Raw genomic sequence first — 10741 nt, 5'->3', positions numbered from 1 at the left:
ATCTTATTGCATTGTATAAAATCTTCAACTCCTATCATTTTTGTTTTTACTTTCCCCTGGTATTTATTTTAGAAGATCTTATTTTAAGTTTGATCATATAATAAACATGAGCACTTAACATATGAGATAGATTGTGATACAAATATTAATATGAGATATAATAATTTATATATTAATACATATTTTAAAAATTTAGTCAACAATTTTTTCACATTCAATTAAAGATAATTTTTAGTAAGGATAAAGATATTTAACTATATATTTTTTACTGCTACATAAGTATGATTATTAAGTTGTGTAAATTTATATTTAATAATGTATGTTTAAAGAGTTATATTACTATTAACTATATAATAACCTATAATTGTGATATTTAATATTTTAAAATATATTTATTATATATTTCATCATTTATTTAATGAATTTAGTACTTTCACTAAAAAAAATAAAAATATAACTAGATACGTTCTAACTTCTTTTTTTCTTTGTTAAATTACTTTTTTTATTCAATGTTCTAAATTCAACTGGATCAAATTGAATAATTATATGGTATAATTTTTCTCTTCAAAAACTGATCAAATCCTACAATCACCCCTAACTCACACCAATAGAACCAATTGAATCTGGGCATTCAAATTTAATAATGATAGGAGAAATAAATTAGAGGAAAAGATCAAAAGATGACGCAGAAACAAACAATCGCTTTACAACGACATGTGAATCTCACAGAATTAATGATAGGAGGGAAGAAAAGAGAGCCAATAATTTAGGATGTACAGAGAAATAACTAAGGACCACATCGTGAGTCGTGACTCATGACTGGGATGGGAGACATGAACGTGGTGATGCTTATCCAAGAAATATATTACTCATGTAACAAACTTAAAATATTTTTATAATATGATTTTATAACTTAAATTATTATTACATCTTCTTCCATATTTATTTTCGTCTTTCTATTTTTATCGTGTATTTTTTTTTTTACAAATTTATGTAAAAATATTATTTCTCTTAATTTATTGAAAATCGTATGAGAGTTTAGTAGCAGAGATTAGAATTAAGAATTTGAAATTAATATATGTGCACTATCAATATATAAAGTATCTTTACAATTGAATTTAACTTTTTTGGCATATGTCATTAGATCCATTAAACTTGTAATTAAGTTGATTTTCTTTTCTAAAAAACAACTAATTATTTCATGTCTCTCCATGTCTGATCAATTTATTTCCATTTTTCAACTCCTTTTTATCTTTCTCTCTTACAACTTACAATAATTTGGTTCATTCATACTGCATTGTACAAGTTGCAAGCTATGTAATTAAATATGAACGAAAGTGCACGAGCTTATAACCACCAATATTGTTGTTGTCTCTATATCACTACTACAAAAGACAACTAATTACTTCATATGTCTGATCAATCTATTTCCATTTTTCAACTCCTTTTTATCTTTCTCTCTTACAACTTACAACAATTTGGTTCATTCACACTGCATTGTACAAGTTGCAAGCTAAGTAATTAAATATGAACGAAAGTGCACGAGCTTATAACCACCAATATTGTTGTTGTCTCTATATCACTACTACAAAAGCATCACTCAACATCGGTTCTCGAGGGCATTCTACGTCGATTTTTGACCGTCTTTGTCTCCGACGACGTGAAAAGGTGCGACCCTATCGACGACGGTTGAGTAGGACCGTCGTAGAAATTTATTAAATCTACGTCAAGCATGTGGACATGCCCGCCCTAGAATGCAACGAAGTCTACGACGGGACCGTCCTAGAAAGCATAGGAGTCTAAGACGGGCACCTGGACAGGCCTGCCTTATAATGTCTTGCATTCTACGACGGGCGTGCCGACGCGACCGTCGTAGAATGAAATGGATTCTAAGACGGTTACCTGGACAGACTCATCTTAGAATGTCTCGCATTCTACGACGGGCGTGGCTACGCGATCTTCGTAGAATGCAACGGATTCTAAGATAGGTCTGTCCAGGTGCCTGTCTTAGAATGCCTTGCATTTTACCACGGTCGTGCGCGACCATCATAGAATGCGATCGATTCTAAGACGGGCCTGTCCAGGTGATCGTCTTAGAATTAAATGCATTCTACGACGGTCCTCGTTAGAATCGTCGTAGAATTAAGTTTTTTTTTAAATGGAGCATGCAGTGTGGAAACGTCGTCGTAGATACAGTTCTGGGCACAGCCACCACCCACATATAAATATCTACATGAAACTCTCAATCATTGAACAAAAACTTGAAAACAATCATTATTCTCTCTCGCTCTCTATCTACCTATCTCTCTCTATCTCTATCTATGTATAGGTGTGCATGTCATGAGTGGGCTTGAATGTTATGGCACTAGAAAAACAAACCTCTGATTTTGCAATCTCAATTGAAGAAGCAATGGCCTCAAATGTTGCTCGTCCATCAATGAACCACTGGGCTTGGCTTCCATCTTCGACTAGGCCTCTTGGAGGAGCAAATTAATGAACCATAACGGCGAGGATCACACCAGCTAGCTAGCCTTTAGGAGGCCTGAGTCCAACATCATTGCAGCAACCCAATCTTTTCACTCTAATTTTGATGCTCTTGATTCCACAAGTCACCTATAATACTCAGTTAAGTGTTAAGATTTAAAAAGGCATCTTTCTCTCTATGGTATTGTTGGATCAAGTGGCCTTAGAATAATTAAGAAGGGGGGTTGAATTAATTATTCCTAAACCTTTACTAATTAAAAATTTACTCTTCTAAGGCTTTTACTAAATTGTTAAGAGAATGAGGAGTAGAAGAGAAGCTTAACAGAAAGTAAAAGCGGAAATTAAATGCACAGCGGAAAGTAAAAGAGTAGGGAAGAAGGAGACAAATACACAAGAGTTTTTACACTGATTCGGCAACAACCCGTGCCTACATCCAGTCCCCAAGCGACCTGCGGTCCTTGAGATTTCTTTCAACCTTGTAAAAATCCTTTTACAAGCAAAGATCCACAAGGGATGTACCCTCCCTTGTTCTCTTTGAAACCCTAGTGGATGTACCCTCCACTAGAACTAATCCACAAGAGATGTACCCTCTCTTGTTCTCAGTCAAACCCAAGTAGATGTACCCTCTACTTGTACCACAAAGGATGTACCCTCCAATGCGTTAAGACAAAGATCTCAGGTTGTTAAACCTTTGATACTTTGTGAATGGGGATACAAAAGAATTCTCAGGCGGTTAGTCCTTTGAACACTTTTGTATAAGGGAATGGGAAGAATCAAAAGAATTATCAGACTGTGTCGTTTTGAATTCTTTGACAAGGGAGAAGGGAGACACAAAAGAATTTAGGCGGTTAGTCATTTGTTCTTTTGGAAAAGGGAGAAGAGAGACACAAAAAGAATTCAAGCGGTTAGTCCTTGGTGAATTCTTTTTGGCAAAGGGAGAAGAGAATGAAAAGATGAATAGCACAAGTTTTCATGGTTTGGAAAACCAGAAAACTTCAGAAAGCTTTTGGTACAAAGAAGAAGAAGAAGTTCAAAGAGATTCAAGGCTTGTATAGGATTGTAAGAGATTGATTGGAAAAGTATTCAAGATTGAATGAATGAATGAAAATGCAAAACAAAGCCTTGCTTTTATAGACTCTTCATGTCTGGTCAAGAAGACCTTTTAGAAGAGTTATAACTTTTTAGAAAAACTTAAAACCAATTTGAAAAAGTCAAAAACCTTTTGAAGAGTTACATCTTTTGATTTATTCAGAAACAATCACTGGTAATCGATTACCAAATCAGTGTAATCGATTACACAAGGCTTTTATGTGAAAGGATGTGACTCTTCACATTTGAATTTGAATTTCAACGTTCAAAGGCACTGATAATCGATTACCAAAACATTGTAATCGATTACAGCTTTTTGAAATTAATTGGAACATTGTAAATTCAATTTGAAAACTTTTTCAAAACAATTTTGCTACTGGTAATCGATTACAACAATCTGGTAATCGATTACCAGAGAGTAAAAACTCTTTGGTAAGCATGTTTTGAGAAAAATCATGTGCTACTCAATTTTTTAGAAAAACTTTTTATACTTATCTTGATTAAGCCTTCTCTTGATTCTTGAATCTTGAGTCTTGAATCTTGATCTTGATTTTTGAGATCTTGAACCTTGAATCTTGATTCTTAACTCTTAACTTTCTTCTTGAGTCTTGAATTCTTCTTGATTCTTATCTTGAACTCTTGAATTGTTCTTGATTCACTTGATTTGTTCTTTGATTGATCTTTGAGCTTTTTGTCATCTCCTTTGTCATCATCTTTTGTTATCATCATTGTTATCATCAAAACACCTTTGAATCACCTTGATTCACCATGAAGCTTTGCTTCTACAGGTATCAACATACATCTAATAAGAACCACAAATGTTGCATGATTGATATTTATCAATAACACTAATACCCTAGAGCGAGTTTAGATGCAATAGTAAAAGTTACTAGCTTGCAATGTAGTACTAATTAATTCAACTCATGAGGGGTTTGGATGAGTACATTTGACCCACGCCACCCCATTATGGTGAAATCATCATGCATCTGGCTTCCTTTTAATGAAACTAATATCCAAAATCAAGTTATCACATTGCCAGTGTAGTAAAGAAACACAACTACTTCTGCTTTTACTTAATAAATAACCCTACCCATAACATGAAAATATAACATTTTATGTATATCCGAAATATCTGACACATCAACTAATAAATAATTGATGAATGTTTTCTATAACAAGATAAACATATTTTTAAAAGCTGATGCACAAAGCATACCTCACGAGAGTTCACAATACTGATATTTTCCAGAAAGTGATTCAGATATCCTTGCATTGGTCTCTTTGCCCTGTCTGCAATAGAATGTTGTATTCCCAAGGTTGGTCGTATAATTGGCAGAGCAGCACTAGAAGGAACATCTCTGCACAAAAAATCAACTTATAGGATATTAAGACCATAGAGTAACATGCTAAAATCATTGAGTGCTCCACAAAAGTTGCAATTGGGGATCACCTGTCCTTGCCACTTTCATGAGTTTGTTCAGTATGCAACGAGACATATTCATCATCACCTTCATCGTCATCTTGCACCATAGCAGTGTGTTCTCCAATTCCTAGATTTTGAAGCCATTCTTTAACCTTTAATATAATGTTTCAGTGAACATTACATGAAAATCCAAAGTTAGCTATATAGAAATGATATGACCAAAAAATAATATAATAAATGCACAAAATCCATTCATATATAAGGCAATCAACCAAAAATCAATATAAACAACATTGCTCACCTTCTCTTTTTTCTTGTGGATTTCCTCAATAAAGGCAGGTTTCTTAAGCACAAAATGCAAAATAAATACTTGATGGGCTTTCTTTGTTAGCTCCCACTTCAACTAGAATGCAAAGGAGACATATAAGTACCCTCCAATAGGAAGGAAGCCATTAATCACAATGAGCTCTCTAATCCAAGCGAGTAAAGTGATAGGATACCAGAAATAGGCAACAAGTAAGCATGAACAGAGAAGGCAATGGCAACAATCAGAAGAGGTGCAAAAAGAAAAGTCCAAGAGAAGGATCACAAGGCCATCATACGTTCATGATTATGTCTGAAGCAGAAGGTAGTATGGGCAATACTGTAATTACAAAAATCTTGCTTGATTTGTGCTCCTCTCCTCCTCACCCGACAAGCATAACAAATTCTGTTATGATGTAATATTTCTTGAGCAGAATAGCACAAATTTGTTACGAGGAATGCTATATATATCCATGTAAATAACAAGCAAGAGGATGAATGAGAAATTACAGAATTCCATTTCCTTGTTCTCTTAGTTCTTGGAGGCAGGTTGGTCCTCGAATTCTAAGCTCTATCTCTTTTCATCTCTTCCTGTTCTGGAGGTGCTGGACCCTAGAAACCAGCTACCATTATTGTCGCACGTAACATAAAGCATGTTGAAGAAAAAACCCAAGCAGCCATTTTTATGTTGTGGGGACTGTTGAACTTCATATGTAAGTTCTCCCTTTTTGTTTCTTTCCCGATCAAAAATGTTTTTTTCCTACCACTTTGTTACTCATTTTTACAATCCTCTAGGTCATTTTGTACATCCTAATATTAACAATCAGAAACACAAAACCTGACAAGAAATTTCAAAAGAGGCAGACACATATTCTGATTGAATACTGAATAGTTCAATCAAATTCACAGATAACAACTGGTTTAGAAAAAGAGTAAAAAAATGACTCAACATAATGTTGACTGAAAATAGGAGATATAAGAGTAATGTCAAGTTGAAGGTTAAAGATCTTCACAAGTTCAGAGTGGGACAAAAAAAGATCATAAGTGGGGTGCATGATGCTAGCGTAATTAATTAGCCTAACAAGACATTATAGAAAAATCTATTACTCCAACACACACATCCACTTGACATCATCTGACCTTAGGATTAGAACTGGATGTTTCACCATGTCCATTACAAAACTGAACCAATTCCTCCTCTGTTTCAATATGTTCATTAGGAATTCTTCTGACAAAACCGTCTGAATTCTATTTAAGATAGTATAAGACAAACCATATAGATTATTTTCAAAACAGAAATAGACTAAAAATAAAAGTAGCTAGAAGGAGGAGAACACGAAGTGCATGATAGTAATGCTTGCATGAAAGACAACTAATTTTATCAAAGCTTCGTCTTCTTCTTCTAGCCTTTTCTCTTGAAAGCATTATATAGGTTAACTAAATTATGAAGGGGGGAAATTGATGATTAAAGAATGCTTCAAAATTACACACTGCAATTTTGCCATACCCCAAAAATAGAAATAATAGATAATCAATGTTGACACTAGTTGTCTAGAAATAATAAAAGTTCAGGGGTAGCAATTAAAGGGTGTGCATTCAAGTTTGCAACCCAAGTTCTTGTCAAGAGAAGCAGGATTTTGGTTCTAAAAGAACTACTGATATAGCGCTGTAAGAAAATACCAAACACCAAACCAAATAAGCTGCTTTTGTGATTATCAAAACAAGTTTTAAAGAGCAATTAAACCGAGTTGAACAAATACTAAGACGAGAGACTTTAGTATAGCTACACATAAATGAAGCTATAGTTATATGTCTAATACGACTACCAATAAATTACATTTCAAACAAAGTTTAAAAGTTTCAAATCGTATATATTCCTGCTCCTTTTGTAATGAAGAACTAACCTTTGCTTCAAACAGTAAATTTCTTGAGCAAAGCAAATATATTATATACCAACTTTTATCATACCTTATAAGCTATTGTGCGCTGCAGAGCCTCCACCATTTCATCAACATTGACAGTTCCATGGCTAGACTGGAAAATGAGTGAGTCGTGTTAGCAATTACCATAGGCAGACTTCACATTCATGCACACATGCAATTATTAGAACAACTCATGCAAAATATTAGTCATACTTTTACAGCAAAAATGTAGTATATTCTACAATTTTAATGCCCAAATCCATATAGAATCATTTATGCATAGGCTTAAAATTTAATACATCATTGTATGCAATGAAGTCACAGTAGCAAGTACCTTCATTGACTTCATCTCATCCAATGCAGCAAGGATGTCCATCTCCCTCTTAGAATCCAGGGTTTCTATTTTCCAACGATTTCATAGCATCTCCAATCTCTTCAGCTTCCTTCTTCTTATTCATTTTATCAGTTTCTTCATCTTTTGCACGCCAAGGTTCAAAATTTTTGGTCGCACCAGCACCCGCACCCGCAGTAAGCATATGCAGTGTATCTGTAAAAACCACAACAAGACTACCAACAAGAAAATGTATATCCATTGGTTAGTTGTTCGTATAGTCATATCACCCCTATGCTACATTAAGCTTCGTATAATTCCAATGTAGCTTACATAGAGACATTCAGTAGCTTATAAATAACTTTGGATATAAACACAATGAAACATGAATTAATGTATACTATTCAACTCAACCATAGGAAAAAAACCATGGAAGGGAACTCTTTAAAATAAATTGGTTCCATGATGTCAACTTTAATCATAACATAGGTACAAATAACAAACATGTCATAATGAGTAGAAAAATGTTTAGGATGAACAAAAAATGTTGTTATGTTATCTAGGACTTTCTAACTTCCGAGTTCTTAATTTGGCGAAAATATGCCGCCCATTTATGCCTGAGTGTTGTCATGGTCTCTTTTGTTAGAGGTGTTCCGTCCGAAAACCACTGCCAATTTGTCAATATGCAATTAGTAATTAACATAAATACAAGCAAATAAGAAAGAATTTAATGACATTAAGAAGTAACTAAATACTAGGTACATACCCTAATCCATTCATCCTTCAAGCCACTGCTTACTATGTTCCATATCTAGTGCATGACATAATATCCACACTCGTAGAGTCCCATTTGAACATGACTCTACATGCAAGATGCCCACATAAGGTAGTTATTTCATAGAATCACAAGGCATCGAAACATATATATCGATATATTAAATTATTATAATGACGTACCTTTGGTTCAATCCACTAGCACCATAATCGCCACCACTAGCGCCAGCCATGATCTCCCCAATCGCCATCAGCACAACTGCCATCAATGTGCTAATGACCACCACGTGCCATCGTCACTATGACTATCTATCATGGTCATTGCCATCACTATTGTATCAGTGCGGTGACGACGACAATGATGATGACAACAAAGGTCATTGTAGTGCCAATGACAATAATCATTACAATAGTGGCGGCGATCATGGTGGCAATAGTGGCGACAAGAGTCACAATGATGATAATGATGGGTTACTTGAGATATTTAATAATGTGATAATTGAAATCTTTTATAGATTTGATTGATGCATGTGGCTTTAATTCATTTTTTTATCTCAACTATATATATTTTTTCTAATCTTAAATTATTATTTGTTGTTCCCATCTCATTTAAGGTTTTTCTTATTTGAAGCATCATATATATATATATATATATATATATATATTGAGAGAAACAGAAAAAAATATTTGCTTAATTGATAGTTAATGAACTTTGAATTATAATAAAAAATTAAAATATATTAACATATTATTATTATTATACTTTAATTTCACTTTTAATCCTCCAAGAATTGTAATTGTGTAATTTTGATTTCTTTGGTTCCAATTAGGTGAATTAAGTCTTCTAGTATCACAATTGTAACAAGTGATATGTTGCCTAACACATGTTGATGTGACCAAATTATACTTTTGGTCTCTTTACTATTAAAATTGAGAGGAATCCCAAATGTGATTAAGTTATGTTGACTGTCACACAACATTTAAGTTATCACATAATCATTTAGTATCATGTAAGTAAAATTTGATAAATATTTAATGGAAAATTGATGAAGGGACTAATAAAATTACAAAATTGTAATACCTAAGTAAAATTAAAAAGTGCAAATTAGCCTAGTAAATGTTGTTGTTACAAAAGCTCATTTGGAAAAATCTTCATGAACCTACAAAGGCTTGGGTTTGGCTACTTGAAGCTAAGTATCTTAAAGGTGATTATATTCTTTATAGAAGACAGTATCAAGGTTGTTAATATACATTGGTTTCTCTTAAAAAAGCCTCCACAATTTTAGAGTTGGGGTAAAGGTTTACAGAGTAATTGGTCTAGGTAATATTTCACTTGGGTATGATACATGGTCATCCAAAAATATAATTAGGTCGTAGCTTGATTATGTGCTCATCTTTGAATACTCTATTGGAATATTTAGGGGATCCTTATAAAATACCAATAATCATCAGGAACACATTCTGTTAGATTATCAAGAAAAGTTTTAGGAATTCCCGGATCCATAAAGTAATTTTGATTGAGATGTAGCGGAAGTTGTAGTGATCAAGAACTATTGGTATAATGACCTTCCTCAACCAAATCTCTTTATTCCTTATGGGACCTTCATTTTCTCTTTAGATTAGGAGAGAAGAAACTATTTCTTGATTGAGTGTATTGGGGACCATAACCATGCTTTAGGTTTTAAACCTATTAGGGTTCCCATTATCCTCTAATGGGCCAAACTAGTTTTTGCTCATTAAGCTCATATCAATTTTATGATGGTAGTCTAATAGGGTCACTAAATTAGATCACTTATATTGAGCCCATAAAAATATAAATAACTAATATAAATGTTATAATATAATATGTAGCCACCTTAATTAATTAGGAATTATAAAATTCCTAACAATCTCACTCTTGGGCTTCATATTAACTTAAGACATTTATACCACATATACAACATAACACAAGTTTATAATAAGATGATAAACATCAACTTCATTTGTATAGGAAATCCAAACAACAAAATGTTTGTAAACCATAAGATATAGAATATAAGCAAGACTCCCACTAAACTAAAGTACTATCAGGAATTACACCCATATAAGCAGGGTGCTCATGAAAAACTTTACGTGTCAGACCTTTAGTAAATGGATCAGCTAGCATGGAATGAGTCCTTATATGTTCTATACAAATATGTATTTTCCGAGTTCTTTATTTAACAACCAAATATTTTATGTCAACAAAATTTTACTTGATCAAATCCTTAATAAGACCGCTAAGATATTGTCCCAATAAACACTTAATGGCTTCTTAATGTTAGCAACAATAAGCAAGCCAATTACAATAATTTAGCTATCATAAATTCTAGTATGATGTCTCATAGCAAAAATATTAACTCCACCAATATGGTTAAATGTGGATTTTTATGTGGA

The 10741-nt window shown here is 33.3% G+C and overlaps 1 pseudogene; it reads right to left on the bottom strand.

The window, feature by feature from the left end:
• Nucleotides 1–2526: 2526 nt before the first annotated feature.
• Nucleotides 2527–8592, bottom strand: LOC114383928 (annotated as a pseudogene).
• Nucleotides 8593–10741: the final 2149 nt, after the last annotated feature.

This window comes from Glycine soja, chromosome 14, assembly GCF_004193775.1.
Source record: "Glycine soja cultivar W05 chromosome 14, ASM419377v2, whole genome shotgun sequence".
Classification (NCBI taxonomy): Eukaryota; Viridiplantae; Streptophyta; class Magnoliopsida; order Fabales; family Fabaceae; genus Glycine; species Glycine soja.
The sequence above is the reverse complement of the archived record's forward strand: the minus strand, read 5'-3'. Positions and strand labels throughout refer to the sequence as shown.